At 44.5% G+C, this 26,932-nt stretch overlaps 1 protein-coding gene across 1 annotated transcript in view; it reads right to left on the bottom strand.

Annotated features, from left to right (window-relative positions):
• The window catches only part of dlgap2b (discs, large (Drosophila) homolog-associated protein 2b), a 284,389-nt gene extending 260,980 nt beyond the window's left edge, over nucleotides 1-23,409 (bottom strand). Inside the window, exon 1 of the mRNA XM_061885788.1 lies at nucleotides 23,130-23,409. The gene's annotated coding sequence lies outside the window, so the exon portion shown is untranslated. The remainder of the gene's footprint in view (nucleotides 1-23,129) is intronic.
• Between the last annotated feature and the right edge of the window lie 3,523 nt (nucleotides 23,410-26,932).

Here is a 26,932-nt window from a genome sequence, read left to right on the forward strand (position 1 = left end):
CCCATCCATCCATCCATTTTCTACCGCTTGTCCCTTTTGGGGTCGCGGGGGATCGCTGGAGCGTATCTCAGCTGCATTCGGTCAGAAGGCGGGGTACACCCTGGACAAGTCGCCACCACATCGCAGGTCTAAAAATATCAATTATTATCGATATCAATCAATATAAATTACTTTTCGATTCATGATATAGTTTCAATCAATCAATCAATGTTTACTTATATAGCCCTAAATCACTAGTGTCTCAAAGGGCTGCACACACCACTACGACATCCTCGGTAGGCCCACATAAGGGCAAGGAAAACTCACACCCGGTGGGACGTCGGTGACAATGATGACTATGAGAACCTTGGAGAGGAGGAAAGCAATGGATGTCGAGCGGGTCTAACATGATACTGTGAAAGTTCAATCCATAATGGATCCAACACAGTCGCAAGAGTCCAGTCCAAAGCGGATCCAACACAGCAGCGAGAGTCCCGTTCACAGCGGAGCCAGCAGGAAACCATCCCAAGCGGAGGCGGATCAGCAGCGCAGAGATGTCCCCAGCCGATACACAGGCAAGCAGTACATGGCCACCGGATCGGACCGGACCCCCTCCACAAGGGACAGTGGGACATAGGAGAAAAAGAAAAGAAACGGCAGATCAACTGGTCTAAAAAGGGAGTCTATTTAAAGGCTAGAGTATACAGATGAGTTTTAAGGTGAGACTTAAATGCTTCTACTGAGGTAGCATCTCGAACTGTTACCGGGAGGGCATTCCAGAGTACTGGAGCCCGAAATGAAAACGCTCTATAGCCCACAGACTTTTTTTGGGCTTTGGGAATCACTAATAAGCCGGAGTCCTTTGAAGGCAGATTTCTTGCCGGGACATATGGTACAATACAATCGGCAAGATAGTATGGAGCTAGACCCTGTAGTATTTTATACGTAGTTAGTAAAACCTTAAAGTCACACCTTAAGTGCACAGGAAGCCAGTGCAGGTGAGCCAGTACAGGCGTAATGTGATCAAACTTTCTTGTTCCTGTCAAAAGTCTAGCAGCCGCATTTTGTACCAACTGTAATCTTTTAATGCTAGACATGGGGAGACCCGAAAATAATACGTTTGTCAGCCATATAACCCAACCTAATGATGAACATTGGAATGACCAATTCTGGCCTTGTAACTACTTGGTATTGGACCGATATCACATTTGTAGTATCACACAAAAAAAACGTAAAGTATCCAAACAACATAACATACATAAGTGATTATTACATTATAATGAAGCGTAGATAGAAATGTGTTAAGACAGAAAATAACCAGATATTAATGGTTAATTAGCAAGTATATTAATGATAGTTTTGAGAAAATAATATAACCACAGCTACATTAGAAGTCATTTTGAAATGGTTCTATTATCATTTTTATGCCAAATCATATATTGTGATGTATGTTGTTATCGCAGAAGGCTGCAATATATATCACAATATAGATTTTATTTTATATATCCCATCCCTAGTGAGATGATATACACTGATTATTTTCAGCAGTATCCTGGTTGACTATACTTTTATCCCTTCAGTAATTGCTTTGAATTTTTTGTCCATCCATCCATTTTTTATTACGCTTGTCCTCAATAGCGTCACGGGTAGGCTTCGACCCATCCCAGCTGATTTCATGTGAGAGGCGGGGTACACCCTGGACTCGTCCCCGGCCCCACTTAGCGATGATCTGAGGAGAAAGCGTGAATGGTTGTCGTGTGATTGCCTCTTGGCCACTTGGGAAAGGCTCTAGCTCACCAGTGACGCTGAATAATAGAACATGAATGACACACATTAGCAGTGAAAACAATTGATGGATGGATGGAGATCATTTTAATTGGTTGATAATTGTCTCAGCGTTTGACTGTCAGTCCAGAGTATACCCCGCCTCTTGTCCAAAGTCAGCTGGGATAGGCTCCAGCTCGACCTCTGACCGGTTCACAATGAATGAATGAAAATTTAATTATTTTGGTCTGAAAAGTCAAACAGTTGAAGAAATTGTTAGTAACTAGAATAGCACCTGGCAGAGCGTTCAAAGCGGGGGTCGGCAACCCATGGCTTGAGATCCGCATTTGGGGGGGGTGAATATATTTCTTGTTTTAATACAGTTTCTGTAGGAGGACAAACAAGACACAAACATCCGTAATTGTTAGAAATCCCACTGTTTATTATGTGTGCGTTTATGCTTTGGCGAGTATTTTGTCCACTAATTTTGGCGGTCCTTGAACTCACCGTAATTGTGTGGACCGTGACGCAACAGTTGCTTTATACTTACAACTTTTTCCGGCGCTGACAAAGAAAAATGTGTTTCATGCCACTCCTTCTTTGTCTCATTTTGTCCACCAAACATTTTATGCTTGGCGTAATTGCACAAAGGTGAACTTTGTTGATGGTTTTGACTTGTGTGGAGTGCTAATCAGGCATTTTTGGTTAGTGCACGACTGCAAGCTAATAGATGCTAACATGCTATTAAGGCTAACTGTATGTAAATATTACATCATCATGCCTCGTTTGTTGGTATATTTGAGCTCATTTAATTTCCTTTACATAAGTCCCCTGTGTATTTAATTTATATTTGCATGTCTCATTACACATTATCTTTATGTAATATTGGCTGCATTTCTGCATTTGTGTGCCATGTTGTTCCAGACCACAGCAAACATTAGCCAGCTCACAAAGATTGTAATAAATCCATTAGAAGAAGACGGCCTACCGTTTCCTTTAACTTAGACACATACATCTATACCTTTGGCCACACCGAGCCAAATATTTCCAAGAGTTATCTCACCCTCTGAGAAGCCTTCATTTTACTAATGTTTTCCAATATTGTAAAAATGTGTAGATTTAAGTATTACAATTTAAATATTTCTGTCAACAAAGATTTGCATCAGCCTGGGACACATTGTCATTTTGATAGTAGGCTAATACAGTTAATATAGACACATCATGTGTTGCCTTCATTATAAGACTTGTATAAGGCTTTACATTTTTTGCTTCCAGGTAAATTTTTTTTTTAAATTTTGTGTCAATATGGCTTTCAACATTTTGGGTTGCCGACCCCTGGCAATCCAATTCCAACACAAACATTGTACATCTTTGCATTTTAGGTAATGCCCAAATTCATGTAAGTTTTACTTGAGAAAGAAAGTGAATGCCATTAAAGGCCTACTGAAACCCACTACTACCCACCACGCAGTCTGATAGTTTATATATCAATTATGAAATATTAACATTGCAACACATGCCAATACGGCCTTTTTAGTTTACCAAATTTCAATTTCAAATTTCCCGGGAGTTTCTTCTTGAAAACGTCTTGTAATGATGACGTGTACGCGTGACGTCACGGACTGTTAGGAAATATGAGCGCTGCACACACACACAGCTAAAAGTCGTCTGCTTTAACCGCATAATTACACAGTATTTTGGACATCTGTGTTGCTAAATCTTTTGCAATTTGTTCAATTAATATTGGAGAAGTCAAAGTAGAAAGTTGGAGTTGGGAAGCTTTAGCCTTTAGCCACACAAACACACAGTGATTCCTTGTTTAAAATTCCCGGAAGTGAAACTTTACTATGGATCAGAGCGGTCAAGCGAACATGGATCCCGACCGAATGTCAACCAGCAAGTTTCGGTGAGAAAATTGTGGTAAAAAGTCGCTTCTTACCGGAGATCAGCTGAGCTTGCGCCGTCCTTAAAGCTGCCGTCGACTTCCCTGAGACACTGGCGTCAAGACACCCGTGAACACACACCTCCGACTATCAGGTACTATTAAACTCACTAAAACACTAGCAACACAATAGAAAGATAAGGGATTTCCCAGAATTATCCTAGTAAATGTGTCCAAAAACATCTGAATCCGTCCCAATGCAATCGCGTTTTTTTTTCTTTTTTTTTTTTCTCTCTAGTCCGTCGCTATCAATATCCTCAAACACGAATCTTTCATCCTCGCTCAAATTAATGGGAAAATTGTCGTTTTCTCGGTCCGAATAGCTCTTTTTGTTGGAGGCTCCCATTAAAAACAATGTGAGGATGTGCCATCAACATGTGACGTCATCGTCTACGACTTCCGGTAAAGGCAGGGCTTTTCTGTTAGCGACCAAAAGTTACGAACTTTATCATCGATGTTCTCTACTAAATCCCTTCAGCAAAAATATGGCAATATCGCGAAATGATCAAGTATGACACATAGAATGGACCTGCAAACCCCGTTTGAATAAGAACATCTCACTTCAGTCGGCCTTTAAAGAGTGAAGTGAAAAGAAATATCATATGCACCGTTTGTCCCCATCGCTTTATTAAAGGAACACTGCACTTTTTTTATTTTTATTTTGCCCATCATTATGTGAGGCAAAAATACATGTTTTCCTCTTTTCTGGGCGTTCTGCGGCTAACGATGCAAATAATGGACATATGTTTTATTCCGCCTATTTAGCCCTCAAAAAAAAACATCCAAAATCCTCCAAAATCCTTTTATATACACGCTGTAAGTATCTACCTGTATGTGATGTAGTAGCCCATGTATAACAATATGTAATGTGTACTTTTTTTGGGTCATTTTACGCATTAACGTAACTAATTTCATGGGCACAGTGATTTCGCATAGCAACGAATGCTGCTTTAGTCAACAGTAGTAAAGGGAGCGGGTGTTGAAACGTAGTTTATCTTCAATTTCGACTCTTTAAAATTCTAAATTCGACCGAAAAAAAGAAGAGAAAAACTAGCTAATTGGAATCTTTTCGAAAAAATAAAAAAAAATATTTATGGAACACTCCTCTCTGAGCTGCTACCTTACCGTGGTAGAGGAGTTTGCGTGTCCCAATGATCCTAGGAGCTATGTTGTCTGGGGGTTTTCATGCCCCCTGGTAGGGTCTCCCAAGACAAACAGGTCCTAGGTGAGTGATCAGACAAAGAGCAGCTCAAAGACTTCTATGGAATTACAACGAAATGAACCCAGATTTCCCTCGCCCGGACGTGGGTCACCGGGGCCCCGCTCTGGAGCCAGGCCCGGAGTTGGGGCACGATGGCGAGCGCCTGGTGGTCGGGCCTGTTCCCATGGGGCCCGGCCGGGCACAGCCCGAAGAGGCAACGTGGGTCATCCCTCCAATGGGCTCACCACTCATAGGAGGGGCCATAGAGGTCGGGTGCATTGTGAGCTGGGCGGCAGCCGAAGGCAGGGCACTTGGCGGTCCGATCCTCGGCTACAGAAGCTAGCTCTTGGGACGTGGAACGTCACCTCACTGGGGGGGAAGGAGCCTGAGCTAGTGCGCGAGGTAGAGAAGTTCCGGCTGGATATAGTCGGACTCACCTCGACGCACAGCAAGGGCTCTGGAACCAGTTCTCTCGAGAGGGACTGGACCCTCTTCCACTCTGGCGTTGCCGGCAGTGAGAGGCGACGGGCTGGGGTGGCAATTCTGGTTGCCCCCCGGCTCAAAGCCTGTACGTTTGAGTTCAATCCAGTGGACGAGAGGGTAGCTTCCCTTCGCCTTCGGGTGGGGGGACGGGTCCTGACTGTTGTTTGTGCTTACGCACCAAACAGCAGTTCAGAATACCCACCCTTTTTGGGTACACTCGAGGGAGTACTGGAAAGTGCTCCCCCGGGTGATTCCCTTGTCCTACTGGGAGACTTCAACGCTCATGTTGGCAACGACAGTGAAACCTGGAGAGGCGTGATTGGGAAGAATGGTCGCCCGGATCTAAACCCGAATGGTGTTTTGTTATTGGACTTTTGTGCTCGTCACAGTTTGTCGATAACAAACACCATGTTCAAACATAAGGGTGTCCATATGTGCACTTGGCACCAGGACACCCTAGGCCGCAGTTCCATGATCGACTTTGTAGTTGTGTCATCGGATTTGCGGCCTTATGTTTTGGACACTCGGGTGAAGAGAGGGGCGGAGCTTTCTACCGATCACCACCTGGTGGTGAGTTGGCTGCGATGGTGGGGGAGGATGCCGGACAGACCTGGCAGGCCCAAGCGCATTGTGAGGGTCTGCTGGGAACGTCTGGCAGAGTCTCCTGTCAGAGAGAGTTTCAATTCACACCTCCGGGAGAACTTTGAACATGTCACGAGGGAGGTGCGGGACATTGAGTCCGAGTGGACCATGTTCCGAACCTCTATTGTCGAGGCGGCTGATTGGAGCTGTGGCCGCAAGGTTGTTGGTGCCTGTCGTGGCGGTAATCCCAGAACCCGTTGGTGGACACCAGCAGTGAGGGATGCCGTCAAGCTGAAGAAGGAGTCCTATCGGGTTCTTTTGGCTCATAGGACTCCGGAGGCAGTGGACGGGTACCGACGGGCCAAGCGGTGTGCAGCTTTAGCGGTCGCGGAGGCAAAAACTCGGACATGGGAAGAGTTCGGGGAAGCCATGGAAAACGACTTCCGGACGGCTTCGAAGCGATTCTGGACCACCATACGGCGCCTCAGGAAGGGGAAGCAGTGCACTATCAACACCGTGTATGGTGCGGATGGTGTTCTGCTGACTTCGACTGCGGGTGTTGTGGATCGGTGGAGGGAATACTTCGAAGACCTCCTCAATCCCACCAACACGTCTTTCTTTGAGGAAGCGGTGCCTGGGGAATCTGTAGTGGACTCTCCTATTTCTGGGGCTGAGGTCGCTGAGGTAGTTAAAAAGCTCCTCGGCGGCAAGGCCCCGGGGGTGGATGAGATCCGCCCGGAGTTCCTTAAGGCTCTGGATGCTGTGGGGCTGTCTTGGTTGACAAGACTCTGCAGCATCGCGTGGACATCGGGGGCGGTACCTCTGGATTGGCAGACCGGGGTGGTGGTCCCTCTCTTTAAGAAGGGGGACCGGAGGGTGTGTTCCAACTATCGTGGGATCACACTCCTCAGCCTTCCCGGTAAGGTTTATTCAGGTGTACTGGAGAGGAGGCTTCGCCGGATAGTCGAACCTCGGATTCAGGAGGAACAGTGTGGTTTTCGTCCTGGTCGTGGAACTGTGGACCAGCTCTATACTCTCGGCAGGGTTCTTGAGGGTACATGGGAGTTTGCCCAACCAGTCTACATGTGCTTTGTGGACTTGGAGAAGGCATTCGACCGTGTCCCTCGGGAAGTCCTGTGGGGAGTGCTCAGAGAGTATGGGGTATCGGAATGTCTTATTGTGGCAGTCCGCTCCCTGTATGATCAGTGTCAGAGCTTGGTCCGCATTGCTGGCAGTAAGTCGGACACGTTTCCAGTGAAGGTTGGACTCCGCCAAGGCTGTCCTTTGTCACCGATTCTGTTCATAACTTTTATGGACAGAATTTCTAGGCGCAGTCAAGGCGTTGAGGGGTTCCGGTTTGGTGGCCACGGGATTAGGTCTCTGCTTTTTGCAGATGATGTGGTCCTGATGGCTTCATCTGACCGGGATCTTCAGCTCTCACTGGATCGGTTCGCAGCCGAGTGTGAAGCGACCGGAATGAGAATCAGCACCTCCAAGTCCGAGTCCATGGTTCTCGCCCGGAAAAGGGTGGAGTGCCATCTCCGGGTTGGGGAGGAGACCCTGCCCCAAGTGGAGGAGTTCAAGTACCTAGGAGTCTTGTTCACGAGTGGGGGAAGAGTGGATCGTGAGATCGACAGGCGGATCGGTGCGGCGTCTTCAGTAATGCGGACGTTGTATCGATCCGTTGTGGTGAAGAAGGAGCTGAGCCGGAAGGCAAAGCTCTCAATTTACCGGTCGATCTACGTTCCCATCCTCACCTATGGTCATGAGCTTTGGGTCATGACCGAAAGGATAAGATCACGGGTACAAGCGGCCGAAATGAGTTTCCTCCGCCGGGTGGTGGGGCTCTCCCTTAGAGATAGGGTGAGAAGCTCTGCCATCCGGGAGGAACTCAAAGTAAAGCCGCTGCTCCTCCACATCGAGAGGAGCCAGATGATGACGTTCGGGCATCTGGTCAGGATGCCACCCGAACGCCTCCCTAGGGAGGTGTTTAGGGCACGTCCAGCTGGTAGGAGGCCACGGGGAAGACCCAGGACACGTTGGGAAGACTATGTCTCCCGGCTGGCCTGGGAACGCCTCGGGATCCCCCGGGAAGAGCTAGACGAAGTGGCTGGAGATAGGGAAGTCTGGGCTTCCCTGCTTAGGCTGCTGCCCCCGCGACCCGACCTCGGATAAGCGGAAGATGATGGATGGATGGATGGATGGAATTTATTTAAACAAGTGAAGACCAAGTCTTTAAGATGTTTTCTTGGATTTTCAAATTCTATTTGAGTTTTTTCTCTCTTAGAATTAAAACTGTCGAGCAAAGCAAGACCAGCTTGCTAGTAAATAAATAAAATGTAAAAAAAATAGAGGCGGCTCACTAATAAGTGCTGCTATTTGAGCTATTTTTAGAACAGGCCAGCGGGCTACTCATCTGGTCCTTACGGGCAACCTGGTGCCCGCAGGCACCGTGTTGGTGACCCCTGCTCTAGGGTCATTCAAGAATGTAACTTACTGTGGTTTCTCTTTTATTTTTTTTAAATTATTTATTTTATATAGAATAAAATACATTATTAAAAAATAAAATGGAAACCACAGCCAGTATTTATTTATCTTTACTTATCGGGGAAGAAAAAACAGCATTTGATGCATTTTTGGCTGTTCTCGTCTGAAACCCAATAAACAAAGAATACAAAAAATTAAAATTCTTCAATTTTGGAGGAAACCGTAAGTTGCAAAGCAAGGTTGGTTGCATGAACAAAGGCACTGGTAACCGAGCAACGCAGGAAGTGATCACTGATCAGTGGGTGTGACGCGCTAACAGTTTGATTGCACCATTTTGTTGTCTAGCGGTGCCCTTTCTGCATGGAATGAGAAGACAAAGTAAAAATGAAGAAATTCTGGATAACACAGGATAAGTCAGCTGGACAGTATAGCATTTTTATGTTTATTTTTTAAAACGGACCGTAGTCAGATTAACGTGATACCACATCACATGAGCTGCGCTTACCCTTTAGAGCACAGCTGTAACTTCCTGGCACTAAACCTGCAGAAAATAGTGATTTTCAGGTTTCTCTGTGTTTATATTTTCACGCTTTGCACTATTTTTTTACATTTATTAAGCTTTTTTTTTTAATGTATTCCTTATTTTTTCACCCTCATTTATTAATAAGTTATGATTTTACAATTTTGTTTACATTGATTGTTGTTGTGTTAAATTTCCTTTCCTTTCTGCCATGATAGCTGAGGCAATTATAATCAGAGAAACGCTACATTTAATACAGTTGTGTCCTATTTCTTATTTTCGATAGGTCATAAAAAAATCATCAATAATTATTGATATCGACCGATACAAAACGCTTATATCGTGATACAGTTTTCAGCCATGTTTGTATCTGTCAGCACCCGTGCTCTTCTTGAGCTGGTAAATTCAGAATAATCCTAAATTCTTAAGTTAAAAAAATATTTCTATTTTGTGATGGTCTCATGCTGCATTCCGTTTGTTGAGAGCCATATAGTATCAAGTTGGTCATGTGTGGATTTTTCATAGTTGACCAACTTCTCGACCTGATGCCACAACCTTCTACTATACAGGTATTCAAAGGATATGCACCAGCAGCAGCTAAAACCCTTTTCTTTTTCTTTATCTTACGTTGTTAGCAGTTCAAGCTAGTGTTGTCCTCATACCAATATTTTACTACTGGTACCGGTACTAAAATTATTTCGACACTTTTCGATACTTTTCTAAATAAATAGAACCACATAAATTGCACTATTGGCTTTATTTTACCCAAAAATATCCATCCATCCTTTTTCTACCGCTTATTCCCTTTTTGGGGTCGCGGGGGGCGCTTGCGCCTATCTCAGCTACACTCGGCCGGAAGGCGGGGTACACCCTGGACAAGTCGCCACCTCATACATATGTTTCTTATTGCAAGTTTGTCCTTAAATAAAATAGTGAACATACTTGACAACTTTTCTATTAGTAGTAAGTAAAAAAAGGCTCTTAATTAGTCTGCTGACATATGCAGTAACATATTGTGTAATTTTCCATTCCTATTATTTTGTCAAAATTATTAAGGACAAGCGGTAGAAAATAAATTATTCATGTATTTGTTAATTTAACGTGAGTATCTGCTTACTCTCTCTTCTAACATGTTCTATCTACACTTCTGTTAAAATTGAATAATAACTTATTCTTCTGTTGTTTGATACTTTACATTAGTTTTGGATGATACCACAAATTTGGGTATCTATGAGATACCAAGTCGTTACAGGATCATAAATTGATTATATTCAAAGTCCAGGGACATATTTAGTTTATCCATCCATCCATCCATCCATCCATTTCCTACCGCTTGTCCCTTTTGGGCTCGCAGGGGAGCCTATCTCAGCTGCACTCTGGCGTAAAAGGGGGTTTATAAACATAAATTAAAAAAAAAAGAAATATGTTGTGATGCAAAAAAATACTGACGTAATAGTAGTAGTATCGACTAGATACGCTCTTGTACTTGGTATCATTACAGTGGATGTCAGGTATAGATCCACCAATGGCGGTTGTTTACATTTTGACGCCGGTGAGTTATGGTGTGTAGTGAAGCATGTTTAGCTATTCCACGTCCTGCAGGGATGAAACTTGTAGGAAACTTACTTTATTTGTCGCTATGGAGACGAGGATTGGTGATTTAGAAGTAGCTAAAACACGGTCGACAGCGGCTGTACTTTAGCCGCAAGCTAACTGGCCATGTCTAAAAGCACCTCTTCCGGTGGGTGTTTCAGTGTTATAGCTTCACCTTTAACTTCAGTTTTTAAGCCAAAATGCGTCCGTTCACCTTTTTCTGTCCCACTCATTGTGTTTGTAAATACACTGTGATTGTGCGCTGCCGAACATGCTCCTCTGCTCGTAAACCAGCAATGACACAACGTGATGACGATGTTGGAGTGGTGGACTGGTACTTTTCAGAGGCGGTATAGTACCGAATTTGATTCATTAGTATCTCTGTACTATACTAATACTGGTATACCGTACAACCCTAGTTCAAGCTAATAGCTGGATATTCGCCAATGGTCGGAGGAGCACTGTGAGCAAGACGATGTGTCACGACGCCAGACATGTAGTTTCTCAGTGTTATCTCTTATGTAACAACGTCGCTATAGCTTGGTTATATGCTATATGCAGGTCACAGCATGTAAATAAAGCGTTGTTGGCTTTAAATGCAGAATAGATGAATCCCCATTTCCTGCATTGTTTGCCGCCCTGTGTGAGCAGTTTTTTACTATTTCGAATGCACAGAAAAGAGAAAGACGTGTTTCTGTCTCACACAAGGATTCCATCCATCCATCCATCTTCTTCCGCTTATCCGAGGTCGGGTCGCGGGGGCAACAGCCTAAGCAGGCAAGCCCAGACTTCCCTCTCCCCAGCCACTTTGTCTAGCTCTTCCCGGGGGATCCCGAGGCGTTCCCAGGCCAGCCGGGAGACATAGTCTTCCCAACGTGTCCTTGGTCTTCCCCGTGGCCTCGTACCGGTTGGACGTGCCCTAAACACCTCCCTCGGGAGGCATTCGGGTGGCATCCTGACCAGATGCCCGAACCACCTCATCTGGCTCCTCTCGATGTGGAGGAGCAGCGGCTTTACTTTGAGTTCCTCCCGGATGACAGAGCTTCTCACCCTATCTTTAAGGGAGAGCCCCGCCACACGGCGGAGGAAACTCATTTCGGCCGCTTGTACCCGTGATCTTATCCTTTCGGTCATGACCCAAAGCTCATGACCATAGGTGAGGATGGGAACGTAGATCGACCGGTAAATTGAGAGCTTTTCCTTCCGGCACAGCTCCTTCTTCACCACAACAGATCGGTACAACGTCCGCATTACTGAAGACGCCGCACCGATCCGCCTGTCGATCTCACGATCCACTCCTCCCCCACTCGTGAACAAGACTCCTAGGTACTTGAACTCCTCCACTTGGGGCAGGGTCTCCTCCCCAACCCGGAGATGGCACTCCACCCTTTTCCGGGAGAGAACCATGGACTCGGATTTGGAGGTGCTGATTCTTATTCCGGCCGCTTCACACTCGGCTGCGAACCGATCCAGTGAGAGCTGAAGATCCCGGCCAGATGAAGCCAACAGGACCACATCGTCTGCAAAAAGCAGAGACCTAATCCCGCGGCCACCAAACCGGAACCCCTCAATGCCTTGACTGCGCCTAGAAATTCTGTCCATAAAAGTTATGAACAGAATCGGTGACAAAGGGCAACCTTGGCGGAGTCCAACCCTCACTGGAAATGTGTTCGACTTACTGCCAGCAATGCGGACCAAGCTCTGGCACTGATCGTACAGGTATCGGACTGCCATAATAAGACAGTCCGATACCCCATACTCTCTGAGCACTCCTGGCGAGCGCCTGGTGGCCGGGCCTGTACCCATGGGGCCCGGCCGGGCACAGCCCTAAGAGGCAACGTGGGTCACCCCTCCAATGGGCTCACCACCCATAGCAGGGGCCATAGAGGTCGGGTGCAACGTGAGCTGGGCGGCAGCCGAAGGCAGGGCACTTGGCGGTCCGATCCTCGGCTACATAAGCTCGCTCTTGGTACGTGGAACGTCACACAAGGATTGTGAATGATATTTTTAGTTTCGTGGAAATCCGTAAAGTCGTTTTTGCATTTAGGTCCTTGCTGAGTGAATGACAAACTGTCATGAAAACACCCCCTTGGCAAATGTAAACAGAGACGGTCCTGTGATAGGCTCCAACGCACTGCTACAACACCATTTGTCAATCTGAACATGCTGTGCTCAATAGTCTTTTTCACATTTAAAAAAAAACATGAATTTGAAAAATCCCTACCTTTGTGGTGGTTTTCGTGGTACACAGCTTGCACTTTTGAGCGGTAGCTCTTCTGGGTCCTACTTTGCTGTCATGACACAATTGGGTCTGACAAAATGTCACCAGAACTACGTGCATGACAGGGCTGATCCTAAACCCAAATTTTAAGGAAAAATAATGTTTTACTTAGCAGTAATGTAATATCGTACTATGGGAGTGAAGTTCGGATGTGCTTAAGTGCGATATTGCACCCAATCACCACAACTCCAAATATAGGACAAAGTGAAAAGATACAAATGTTGTGAGAAATTCAATTTAGAGCAATAGGTGTACGCCGCCTCCCGCCCGAATGCAGCTGAAATAGGCTCCAGCATCCCCCGTGACCCCAAAAGGGACAAGCGGTAGAAAATGGATGGATGGATGGTCCCATACCATATTTTGTTGGTTATTAAGCTTTGTCAAGCGGAAAATCTTGATGGTTTAGTTAGGTTAGATCAGTGGTTCTTAACCTGGGTTCGATCGAACCCTAGGGGTTCGGTGAGTCGGCCTCAGGGGTTCGGTGGAGCCTCCACCGTGGGGGTCAAGACACACCCGACTCAGTGTGTAAATAAAAACTTCTCCCTATCGCCGTATTATGGATACTACCAAACAATGTTCCCTCTAATTTTCCATCTGATTTGCAAGTGTGTAATTTGTTGTGAGTTCATGCACTGCATAGGTTTTGTTGTTTGAACAAGGTGATGTTCATGCACGGTTAATTTTGCGCACCAGTAAAATAAAAAACATAACTTTGTCTTGAATTTGAACTTTTTTTTTGTTATTTTTCACTAAAGAAAGGTTCAGTGAATGCGCATAGGAAACTGGTGGGGTTCGGTACCTCCAACAAGGTTAAGAACTACTGGGTTATATATATATATATATATATATATATATATATATATATATATATATATATATATATATATATATATATATATATATATATATATATATGTGTGTATATATATATATATGTATATGTATGTATGTATATATATATATATATATATATATGTAGGTGTGGGAAAAATCACAAGACTACTTCATCTCTACAGAACTGTTTCATGAGGGGTTCCCTCAATCATCAGGAAAAACAATAAAAATAAAAATCTCCTGATGATTGAGGGAACCCCTCATGAAACAGTTCTGTAGAGATGAAGTAGTCTTGTGATTTTTCCCACACCTACATATTGCGCTCTACCACGGTATCGAGCACTGTTCTCTGGATAATCCAATCAAGACATATATATATATATATATATATATATATAGAAAAAAAGACTCAGAGGGTACTTGAACTCCTCCACTTGGGGCAAGATGTCCCTCCCCAACCCGGAGATGGCACTCCACCCTTTTCCGGCGAGAACCATGGACTCGGACTTGAAGGTGCTGATTCTCGTCCCAGTCGCTTCACATTCGGTTGCGAACCAGTGAGAGCTGAAGATCTGGCCAGATGAAGCCATCAGGACCACATCATCTGCAAAAAGCTACGGCCTAATCCTGCAGCCACCAAACCAGGTAGCCTCAATGCCTAGAAATTCTGACCATAAAAGTTATGATCAGAATCGGTGACAAAGGGCAGCCTTGGCGGAGTCCAACCCTCACTGGAAACGTGTCCGACTTACTTCCGGCGATGCGGACCAAGCTCTGACACTGATCATACAGGGAGCGGACCGCCACAATCAGACAGTCCGTTACCCCATACTCTCTGAGCACTCCCCACAGGACTTCCCGGGGTACACGGTTAAATGCTTTCTCCAAGTCCACAAAGCACATGTAGACTGGTTGGGCAAACTCCCAGGCACCCTCAAGGACTCTGTCGAGAGTATAGAACTGGGCCACAGTTTCACGACCAGGACGAAAACCACCACACTGTTCCTCCTGAATCCGAGGTTCGAGATATATGTGTGTGTGTGTGGTGTGTAAGTGTGTGTGTGTATCTTTCTTATTATCAATCAATCAATCAATCAATAAATGCTTATTTATATAGCCCCAAATCACAAATGTCTCAAAGGACTGCACAAATCATTACGACTACAACATCCTCGGAAGAACCCACAAAAGGGCAAGGAAAACTCACACCCAGTGGGCAGGGAGAATTCACATCCAGTGGGACGCCAGTGACAATGCTGACTATGAGAAACCTTGGAGAGGACCTCAGATGTGGGGCAACCCCCAAGATCAAATTTGTCAAGGTCACCCATGGTGTACAACAAAAGTAGTGGTAGATTAAGCAGTATTGCTCCAGCTCTGCCCTCTATAATAGTAACAGCAATTCAGTACAAGAAGAGTATTTTTTTTTTCAAAATATCAACTTGGTTTCTAACTTGTCTCATCTGCCTATAGACAGATTTCGTCTGTCAAAAAAAAACAAAAAATCTTGTTTTAATTCGCTGATTGAATCCTCAATGAATTCCAGCATTGTTTTAGTCAACATGGATTAGTTCTTAATCTTTATTGTGCTATATTAGTCAGGGAAAAATAGGTTTTTGACGATCACTTAAAATGAACAATTTTTTAGTCAACAAAATGATCATTGTTCAACACCAAACTTTTCCTTGCCTGAAGAATGAAAAATGGTTCTATCTGCCTCACAATACGAAGTTCCTGCAGTCCTGGGTTCAAATCCAGGCTCGGGATCTTTCCGTGTGGAGTTTCCATGTTCTCCCCGTGAATGCGTGGGTTCCCTCCGGGTACTCCGGCTTCCTCCCACTTCCAAAGACATGCACCTGGGATAGGTTGATTGGCAACACTAAATTGGCCCTAGTGTGTGAATGTGAGTGTGAATGTTGTCTGTCTATCTGTGTTGGCCCTGCGATGAGGTGGCGACTTGTCCAGGGTGTACCCCCGCCTTCCGCCCGATTGTAGCTGAGATAGGCGCCAGCGCCCCCCCGCGACCCCAAAAGGGAATAAGCGGTAGAAAATGGATGGATGGATGGACCAGTAATGGACACACATAACCAGTAGCCTAGTGGTGAGAGTGTCCACCCTGAGATCCGGTAGGTTGTGAGTTCAAAACCCCGGCCGAGTCATACCAAAGACTATTAAAAAAAATGGGACCCATTGCCTCCCTGCCTGGCACTCAGCATCAAGGGTTGGAATTGGGGGTTAAATCACCATAAATGATTCCCGGGCGCGGCACCGCTGCTGCTCACTGTTCCCCCTCACTTCCCAGGGGGTGATCAAGGAAATGGGTCAAATGCAGAGGACAAACTTCACCACACCTAGTGTGTGTGACAATCATTGGTACTTTAACTTAACTTAACTTAACATAAACAGCCCTAATAATTTTTTGAACTTTGGTTCCCACTTCAACCTTAGTGGACAATTGTGCTCCAATAAGCATCTGTCTAGTCGCTAACTGCATTCCTACCAGGATCTGCATAGCGCAGTAGAAGTCCCGTTTAACCTCAGGGACTGCTTGCAGAAAGCTCCCAAGAATTTCCCTGAGCCATCAGCCATCTGAACGAGGCGTTTAGGGATAATTGTGTAGCCCTCTGGAGGATCAGAGATGCAAAAAGCTGCCAGGGGAGCTCCAGTGAGCTCAGACTCTCTAAAATTCTGTTCACGATTAGCACCGCAGTCACACACTCCGGTAACTTCCACCTAACTGGATGATTGAATGACGTGTGCCATTATCTTACCCGACACTATATACAGTGACAGCTTCAAAGTAAACATCTGTCCATGCTATGTACGTATGAAGAATAGTTAACCATGGTATGTTATAACTAAATATAAATAAAAGGCCTTATGGAGATGGAACAGGGAGATGCTGTCACATCATGGCACATATAATCGTATTGTTGCATTGAATTAGTTTTGTACATTACGTGTTTTAGCCGACTTGAAGCATGACGACTCAGCCTTAGATGTTTCTTTTCTTGTTACACAGTAGTACCTCAATTTAGGAGGTTCTATGACGGAAAACATAACAATTGGTTGATGGACAGCTTGCGAGACATGGGGTACCGTTCACATATTTGAACCAATACAATACCAATTCCGGTACCTGGGAATCTTGTACCAATTTTCTGTCCTTTTGTGTGTTAAAAAAACAATTGTTTTTGATAAAAAAAAATCTAATTTTCTATAGCAACCTTTACAATTTATCATGGTAAGTTTTGTCCAGTTGTTACATTATATCTTGTTTTATTATCACATTTCTGAGTCTTAATCACAGTTGCAAGTCCCAGATGTTAGATAGCAGTTGTGTATAGTTGATGGTGTGTTGGCTAGTCATTTCAGTCTTTGCTGTCAAGTCATTTGTTGTGCCCTAAAAAGTGGTAATACTGTAGTATTGTACTTTTTCCGCAACAGCTGTTTGATTTTAACGTGCGGCTTATTAGTGATTCCTGGAGCCAAAAAAAGTCTGCGGGCTGTAGAGCGTTTTCCGTTCGGGCTCCAGTACTCTGGAATGCCCTCCCGGGTAACAGTTCGAGATGCCACCTCAGTAGAAGCATTTAAGTCTCACCTTAAACTCATCTGTATACTCTAGCCTTTAAATAGACCTCCTTTTTAGACCAGTTGATCTGCCGCTTCTTTTCTTTCTCCTATGTCCCCCCCCTCCCTTGTGGAGGGGGGTCCGGTCCGGTGACCATGGATGAAGTACTGACTGTCCAGAGTCGAGACCCAGGATGGACCGCTCGTCGGGACCCAGGATGGACCGCTCGCCTGTATCGGTTGGGGACATCTCTACGCTGCTGATCCGCCTCCGCTTGAGATGGTTTCCTGTGGACGGGACTCTCGCTGCTGTCTTGGATCCGCTTGAACTGAACTCTCGCGGCTGTGTTGGAGCCACTATGGATTGAACTTTCACAGTATCATGTTAGACCCGCTCGACATCCATTGCTTTCGGTCCCCTAGAGGGGGCGGGGGGGGTTGCCCACATCTGAGGTCCTCTCCAAGGTTTCTCATAGTCAGCATTGTCACTGGCGTCCCACTGGATGTGAATTCTCCCTGCCCACTGGGTGTGAGTTTTCCTTGCCCTTTTGTGGGTTCTTCCGAGGATGTTGTAGTCGTAATGATTTGTGCAGTCCTTTGAGACATTTGTGATTTGGGGCTATATAAATAAACATTGATTGATTGATTGATTAGTCGTAGTTTACATCTAGACATTTGAAGATGGCCATGTAAAATCGCTAATGCTTATCAGCAGCATGTCAATAGCAAAGCCAGTGTTTATTAGCACATTTTTTGAATAGTGGAGCCTTATTTGCATGAACAAAGGCACTCACGGTCTGGTAACATGAAAAGTCAGTGAACAATGCTAAACAGCAAATCGCGTAACAGTATCAACTATGTTTGGTTGCGCCATCTTGCTGTCTCCCTGTTGATTCTCTGAGAAGAGAAATAAAAAATGAGAGCCACAGAGAATAAATTGTCAATAAAACAGGAAAATTCACTTCGACAATATGGCAATTTTCTATTTTGTAAAACGGAATGTAGTCCTTCACCGCCGCTCATCTTTTCTTTTCAACCCACGTCCCTATTGGGCTGTACCGAAACTACAGGTCGGAAGTAAAGTGCAGGACTGTATAACCAAGAAAAAATATCAAATTGTAATAAATGTGGTACTTTCCAAATAATAATTTGGTCCAATAATATTTTAAAATTGTTACTGCATAACATAAATTAAATTCCTGACTTAAAAAAGGATAACCGACCAAATTAAGTGTTAGACTGACTTCATGGCACTAAACCTGCATAAAATAGTTTTTCTCAGCTTTCTATTTTATATTTTCACACTTTGCACTATTTTGTTACACTTCGTTGAGCATGTTTTACATATTGTTTATTTCTGCATCTTAATTTTTGAGAGGTTATTGTTACGTGTTTATTGTGATTTTACATTTTTTTTTACCTTGATTGTTTTCCATGCTTGTGTCGACATTTCCTTTTTTTTTCTGCCTTTTTAGCCGAGGGTATTGTAATCAGAAGAAGGTTATATTTGAAATAAAAATGAATATATTTTTCTCATAGTCCATATGTTTCATGGGTCATAAAAATATCAATAATTATTGATACCGAGCAATATAAAAAAACTTAAATCGTGATACAGTTAATGAGTCGTATCGCCCTACCCGAATAGCAATTGACGCTGGGGTCAAAGTTGTAATTGCCACAAAACACATTTTAAAGGCCTACTAAAATGAGATGTTCTTATTTAAACGGGGATAGCAGGTCCATTCTATGTGTCATACTTGATCATTTCGCGATATTGCCATATTTTTGCTGAAAGGATTTAGTAGAGAACAGTCACGATAAAGTTCGCAACTTTTGGTCGCTAACAGAAAAGCCCTGCCTTTACCGGAAGTTGCAGACGATGACGTCACTCGTTGAGGGCTCCTCACATCCTCACATTGTTTTTAATGGGAGCCTCCAACAAAAAGAGCTATTCGGACCGGGAAAAACGACAATTTCCCCATTAATTTGAGCGAAGATGAAAGATCCGTGTTTGAGGATGTTGATAGCGAAGGGCTACAAAAAAAAAAAAACGATTGCATTGGACGGATTCAGATGTTTTTAGACACATTTACCAGGATAATTCTGGGAAATCCCTTATCTTTCTATTGTGTTGCTAGTGTTTTAGTGAGTTTAATAGTACCTGATAGTCGGAGGGGTTTGTCCACGGGTGTCTTCTGGCCAGTGTCTGAGGGAAGTCGACGGCAGCTGTATGGACGGCACAAGCTCAGCTGATCTCCGGTAAGTGGCGACTCTTTACCACAATTTTCTCACAGAAAACTGCTGGTTGACATTTGGTCGGGATCCATGTCCGCTTGACCACTCTGATCCATAGGAAAGGTTCACCTCCGGGAATTTTAAACAAGGAATCACTGTGTGTTTGTGTGGCTAAAGCTTCCCAATTCCATCTTTCTACTTTGACTTCTCCATTATTAATTGAACAAATTGCAAAAGATTCAGCAACACAGTTGTCCAAAATACTGTGTAATTATGCGGTTAAAGCAGACTACTTATAGCTGTGTGTGTGCGCAGCGCTAATATTTCCTTACAGTCCGTGACGTCACGCGTATACGTCATCATTCCGCGATGTTTTCAACAAGAAACTACCGGGAAATTTAAAATTGTAATTTAGTAAACTAAAAAGGCCATATTGGCATGTGTTGCAATGTTAATATTTCATCATTGAATTATGAACTATCAGACTGCGTGGTCAGTAGTAGTGGGTTTCAGTAGGCCTTTATGATATTCAACACTCTACTGCCATCTGTGTCGGCTAAAGTGGATAGTGCACACTCTATTTCGTCACGTTTTATGTCTCAGGTAAACCACATGATTCCCCTTCCTACTGTATCCTTTCTCTTGTGTATCAATTAGGGTTGCAAACCTTTGGCATCACATGATTTGATTTGATTTGATTATTCTGGGTAAAGATTCGATTCAGAATCTATTCTCTATTCAAAATGATTCTCGATTCAAAATCAATACTTTTTTAATAACATTGGTTGCCAGTTCTATGATTAACTACATTCCTTCATAAAAAAGATAAGCAGCTGTGATACATGTCTATATTACTGTTTTTGTTTAATAAAATTGGACCCAAACATTTATTAAAGTCAAATACAAGAGAAGTACCACACACACTCGTCTTTTCTAAAGTAAATCTGTATAGCAAATATGTGCATCTACATCAACAATATGATTTGCCTGAGTGGTTGGACAGGATAGATAGGGAAAACAAATGTTTAAATCTATTCATCCATCCATCCATTTTCTACCGCTTATTCCCTTGTGGTGTCGTGGGGGGCGCTGGCGCCTATCTCAGCTACAATCGGGCGGAAGGCGAGGTTAACCCTGGACAAGTCGCCACCTCATTCAATCAAAAAAAAATTGTTACAAATATTTTTTTTGACACCCCAGTATCGAAAGTTAGTGGGCGGCTGAGGATGGAGTCGGCTTTCTTGGTTGCTTTGTTGGGTCTGCTCCTGTCTCTGACCATGCTCCCCCCACGTCAGCAGACGATGGCGTGGAACACAGTACAGGCCACCACAGTTTAAACTTATTCAATCAATTAAAAATTGTTACAAATAATTTTTTTGACACCCCAGTATCGAGAGTTAGTGGGCGGCCGAGGATGGAGTCGGCTTTCTTGGTTGCTTTGTTGGGTCTGCTCCTGTCTCTGACTATGCTCCCCCCACGTCAGCAGATGATGGCGTGGAACACAGTACAGGCCACCACAGTTGTAAATCTATTCAATCAATTAAAAATTGTTCCAAATAATTTTTTTGACACCCCAGTATCGAGAGTTAGTGGGCGGCCGAGGATGGAGTCGGCTTTCTTGGTTGCTTTGTTGGGTCTGCTCCTGTCTCTGACTATGCACCCCCCCCACGTCAGCAGACGATGGCATGGAACACAGTACAGGCCACCACAGTTTAAACCTATTCAATCAATTAAAAATTCCATCCATCCATCCATTTTCTACCGCTTATTCCCTTTCGGGGTCGCGTGGGGCGCTGGCGCCTATCTCAGCTACAATCGGGCGGAAGGCAGGGTACACCCTGGACAAGTCGCCACCCTCATCGCAGGGCCAACACAGATAGACAGACAACATTCACACTCACATTCACACACTAGGGCCAATTTAGTGTTGCCAATCACCTATCCCCAGGTGCATGTCTTTGGAAGTGGGAGGAAGCCGGAGTACCCGGAGGGAACCCATTATTCATCCATCCATCCATTTTCTACCGCTTATTCCCTTTTGGGTCGCGGGGGGCGCTGGCGGCCTATCTCAGCTACAATCGGGCGGAAGGCGGGGTACACCCTGGACAAGTCGCCACTTCATCGCAGGGCCAACACAGATAGACAGACAACATTCACACTCACATTCACACACTAGTGCCAATTTAGTGTTGCCAATCCACCTATCCCCAGGTGCATGTCTTTGAAGGTGGGAGGAAGCCGGAGTACCCGGAGGGAACCCATTATTCAATCAATTAAAAATTGTTACACATAATTTTTTTGACAACCCAGTATCGAGAGTTAGTGGGCTGCCGAGGGTGGAGTCGGCTTTCTTGGTTGCTTTGTTGGGTCTGCTCCTGTCTCTGACTATGCTTCCCCCACGTCAGCAGACGATGGCGCGGAACACAGTACAGGCCACCACAGTTTAAACCTATTCAATCAATTAAAAATTGTTCCAAATAATTTTTTTGACACCCCAGTATCGAGAGTTAGTGGGCGGCTGAGGATGGAGTCGGCTTTCTTGGTTGCTTTGTTGGGTCTGCTCCTGTCTCTGACTATGCTCCCCCCACGTCAGCAGACGATGGCGTGGAACACAGTACAGGCCACCACAGTTTATATGTTATGTTTTTTGTTGATGTTTTACTTTTGTAGCTATATGTAGAAATGGCCGGTTGCATCAGCTATGCTCTTTTACTGTCTTTAATGTCCTTTTTTATCTTTGATGTTTTCCTCTTACACACATGCTTTTGTGTACTACTGCATGTCTATGAAGGGTTTTTTTTTGTTATTTTTCAGTTTTTTCCTAGGCCTCAGTCTGGACCCCATCTCCAGAGGCCCAGGCTTGGACTGTTTTTTTCTCCCTGTAATATTTGTCTGATCTTGAATGGAATTATGCTGAAAAACTTTTATTTCTGATTCTGAATACTGTATCGTAAATATGGATATGTCGTCCCACAGCTCATAAGTATTACATTTTTCCTTTTTTGGGGGGGGGTGAGAAGGTGATGCATTATTATAGCGCAAGTGACTTAGTAGCGAAGACACCCACTCACAGCCATCCGAAAAGCCTGAAGCCCTCTCAGACAACAGGAGGCGGGAATGTGTTTTTATACCTCCAGCATCCGTTTATCTCCATGGCTAGTTTGGAATATGTCAGTAGGCATATGTCACATCAGGCTTGCAGCGGCCAGAAAGTGACACATGACAGAGTTCACAAAACATGGGGTGAAAGGGTCTTGCATGGTCCCCCCCGACCAACATCGTCATCTCCCATTCATTTCGTCAACAAAAACCAGTCAAAGGGCCAAGTGGATAAAAATGGTGACATAATGTTGTTGCAGTAGGATGGATGTTAAGATGTTTGGCCACATCGTTGGAATAAATACCCCCCTGGTGCCCATTCAGAAGCCGGATTGTGGGGCAATCCCCCCCCTTACACCCCGCTGGATTATGTCTCCCACACACACCTGAACGTTGTGAATGAGCCTGTCAACTGAAGCCTATGTCCATTCGAGACCGTTATCCCCTCCTGAGGGCAACTTCTCATCTACCTGTTAAATTCACACACACTCAAGGCAGCAACAGTTTCCCCAGAAAACCTCTCGTTATTCCAAAAAAAAAAGAGAGTGGGTCTTACCGTGCGGCGTGCCTATGTTGCGGAGACATCGGAGCACATATGCCGTGTGTCATCGCACGATGCCTGGGAAGCTGCAGCCGGCCAAGAAGGCGCTTCACATCACAGAAACGGAGAGGGAAGCGCGGGGTTTTTCTCCTGGTTTCTTTTTTTTTTGGTTGAAGAGGAAGAGGAGGAGGAGGAGGAGGAGGAGGAGGAGATGGAGGAGAGGGGAGGCTGAGGAGGCAGCAGTGTGCCGGGCTGTGCTGCTGTGGATCACCTGGAGCTCCGTTTGGCTCCGCATTTACTCCTCCACTGCAGCAGTCGCTTGTTTCACAGGATCCCGCACATCACCGCAAAACCAGGATGTGGACTTTGCCGTCCTGCTGGATTGGGGATTCTGCAGCCCCGTTGCACCATGCGCCTCATCCCCCATCAGAATGCACGCCGATGTCCCTTCTCGCACGCGTCGACGCCTTCGCCTGACTCGTATCCCTTGGCGACGAGGGGGCCGCTTCTGATGAGTCACAGGTTCTTTTCGGTGGGCCCTGTACTGACTTATTGTTGGCAACAACTAAACAAGGGGCTGTCAACCTTTTTGACCTCGGGGCCCAACTCTTCCAGTACAGAGGGGCCCAGGGCCCACGCAAATATTAATTATCTTGATTTCAATAGTATTCAATAATTATATCTAACGTACTAACAATTTACAACCTTGTTAAATGCTATGAAACCATGTGTTAATCACAAATATGGATATTTATTTAGCACTTACACATTAGGCTTGGGTCAGGCCGCTTAGAAAAATAAGTACTAATCAAATATACTGCATATGAAAGGACTGCTGACGAAAAATACAATTACTGTATTTTCCGGACCATGGGGCGCACCAGATTATAAGGCGTTCTGCCGATGAATGGTCTATTTTTGATCTTTTTTCATATATAAAGCGCACCGGATTATAGGGCATATTAAAGGAGTCATATGATTTAAAAAAAATTCAAAATTAAAAACACTTCCTTGTGGTCTACATAACATGTAATGGTGGTTCTTTGGTCAAAATGTTGCTTAGATTATGTTTTACAGATCATCTTCAAGTCGCTTTCTGACAGTCGATGCGCCGTTTTGTGGACGGTCTCATTTACGTGGCTCACCTTCGGCAGCGTCTTGTACCTGTCATCTTTGTTGTAGCGGTGTAGCGTGCAAGGACGGGAGTGGAAGAATTGTCAAAAGATTGAGCTAACTGTTTAAATGACATTCAGACTTGACCTAAATCCATAACGGAGTAGCATCTCCTCATCCGGAAACATGGAAATGTGTCCCGTGAAAAATAAAGTTCCTTGGGTGAATAATTTAAACTCACTATACCGGTATGTTTTAGGGCTTTCATGGTGAGTTTACTGACAGATATAAGTAATAACTTTACACTACTTTATATTAGAAATAGCAACATGTCACATAACAGGAAGATAGAGAAAAAAGAAGAAGCTTATCGACTACGGACTACAAAGGAGGATGCGTGCAATTTTTCAGGACTTATGCGGATCCCAAATACAGATCAGCAGGTACCAGAAGGTAAACAAAAGTTGCTTTTGCTTAATATTGCAAAACAAAACGACAGGTAATATGTCTTACCTTATACACACACCAGAATAATACTCGTATGTTGAAGCACATCAAGCGGTGTGGCTTCATAGCTTACCAGTCGTTCTAAAACATTTTGATGGATTTTTGAGCGCCGTTTGTAATTTTCTATATTTTCAATGGAACATATAAAATGTTGCCGTTGTTTACTTGAGTCATATTGCCATCACAGTGCAGTCTACACATATATCTTATAGTTGACCGCCATCTACTGGTCACACTTATCATTAAAACATGTACCAAATAAAATTGCTTCGAGGTCGGTAAGCAAAACCAGAATTATTCCGTATATTAGGCGTACCGGGTTATAAGGCGTACTGTCGAGTTTTGAGAAAAAAAATGATTTTAAGCGCGCCTCTTAGTCTGGAAAATACGGTACATACAATTTTGTTGTGTTAAGAAAAATAAACTATATAAATAATTGTTATGTTTGTTAACTAGACTGTCAGTAAAATTAAAGTGCAAATAAGAATCCATATTTACCACATTAGTCATAATTCATGCGCGTACCACAAAAGGTGGAAAAGTGTATTACCACTGAGTACTGCTGCAACCCATACGGACCACAGCCGAGAAACAGATATTTTTTGGTGACCCTCCAGGAAGCACGTGCGGCCCAACAATGGTTAAGAAACACTGCTCTATCAAATATTAACACATAATTAGTAACCATCCATCCATCCATTCTCTACCGCTTATTCTCTTGTGGGGTCGCGGGGGGCGCTGGCACCTATCTCAGCTACAATCGGGCCTTACTCTTGATTTTAATCATATTCAATATTTATTGCTAACTTACTTACAGTTCACAACCTTGTCAAATGATATGAAACAATGTCCATCCATTCATCCATCCATTTTCTACCGCTTGTCCAGTTCGGGGTCACAAGGGGTCACTGGAGCCTATCCCATCTGCATTCGGGCGGAAGGAGGCGTACACCCTGGACAAGTCGCCACCTCATCGCAGGGCCAACACAGATAGACAGACAACATCCACACTCACATTCACACACTAGGGCCAATTTAGTGTTGCCAATCAACTTGTCCCCAGGTGCATGTCTTTGGAGGTGGGAGGAAGCCGGAGTACTAGGGAGGGAACCCACGCAGTCACGGGGAGAACATGCAAACTCCACACAGAAAGATCCCGAGCCCGGGATTGAACCCAGGACAACTCAGGACCTTCGTATTGTGAGGTACATGCTGTTCCACCGTCCTGCCCGTGAAACAATGAGTTAATCACAAATATTTATATTTATTTAACACATAAACATTATAGACTAAGGTCAGGCTGACTAGAAAAATAAGTACTTTCCAAATATACTGCAGAAATAAATACTGAAAAAATATTGCATGTAAATAAATGTGCATACGATTATATTGTGCTAAAATAAATGAACTAAATTTATGATGAATATTCTGTGTGAAGTTTGCATGTTCTCCCCATGACTGCGTGGGTTCCCTCGGTGTAGTCCGGCTTCCTCTCACTTCCAAAGACATGCACCTGGGGATTGGTTGATTGGCAACACTAAATTGGCCTTAGTGTGTGAATGTGAGTGTGAATGTTGTCTGTCTATCTGTGTTGGCCCTGCGATGAGGTGGCGACTTGTCCAGGGTGTACACTGCCTATCACCCGAATAAAGCTGAGATAGGCTCCAGCACCCCCCACAACCTCGAAAGGAACAAGCGGTAAAAAATGGAATGGATGGATGTTTCTTAATTAAACTGTCAATAAAATTAGAGTGCAAAAGAAAATACAGATTTACCACTTTAATTGTAATTTTTGCGCTTAAAGCTGGGGTATTTGTGTATGTCCCCCCCCTCCCTTGTGGAGGGGGTCCGGTCCGATGACCATGGATGAAGTACTGGCTGTCCAGAGTCGAGACCCAGGATGGACCGCTCGTCGGGACCCAGGATGGACCGCTCGCCTGTATCGGTTGGGGACATCTCTACGCTGCTGATCCGCCTCCGCTTGAGATGGTTTCCTGTGGACGGGACTCTCGCTGCTGTCTTGGATCCGCTTGAACTGAACTCTCGCGGCTGTGTTGGAGCCACTATGGATTGAACTTTCACAGTATCATGTTAGACCCGCTCGACATCCATTGCTTTCGGTCCCCTAGAGGGGGGGGGGGGGGGGGGGGGTTGCCCACATCTGAGGTCCTCTCCAAGGTTTCTCATAGTCAGCATTG

This window comes from Nerophis ophidion, linkage group LG24 (genome assembly GCF_033978795.1).
Source record: "Nerophis ophidion isolate RoL-2023_Sa linkage group LG24, RoL_Noph_v1.0, whole genome shotgun sequence".
Classification (NCBI taxonomy): domain Eukaryota; kingdom Metazoa; phylum Chordata; class Actinopteri; order Syngnathiformes; family Syngnathidae; genus Nerophis; species Nerophis ophidion.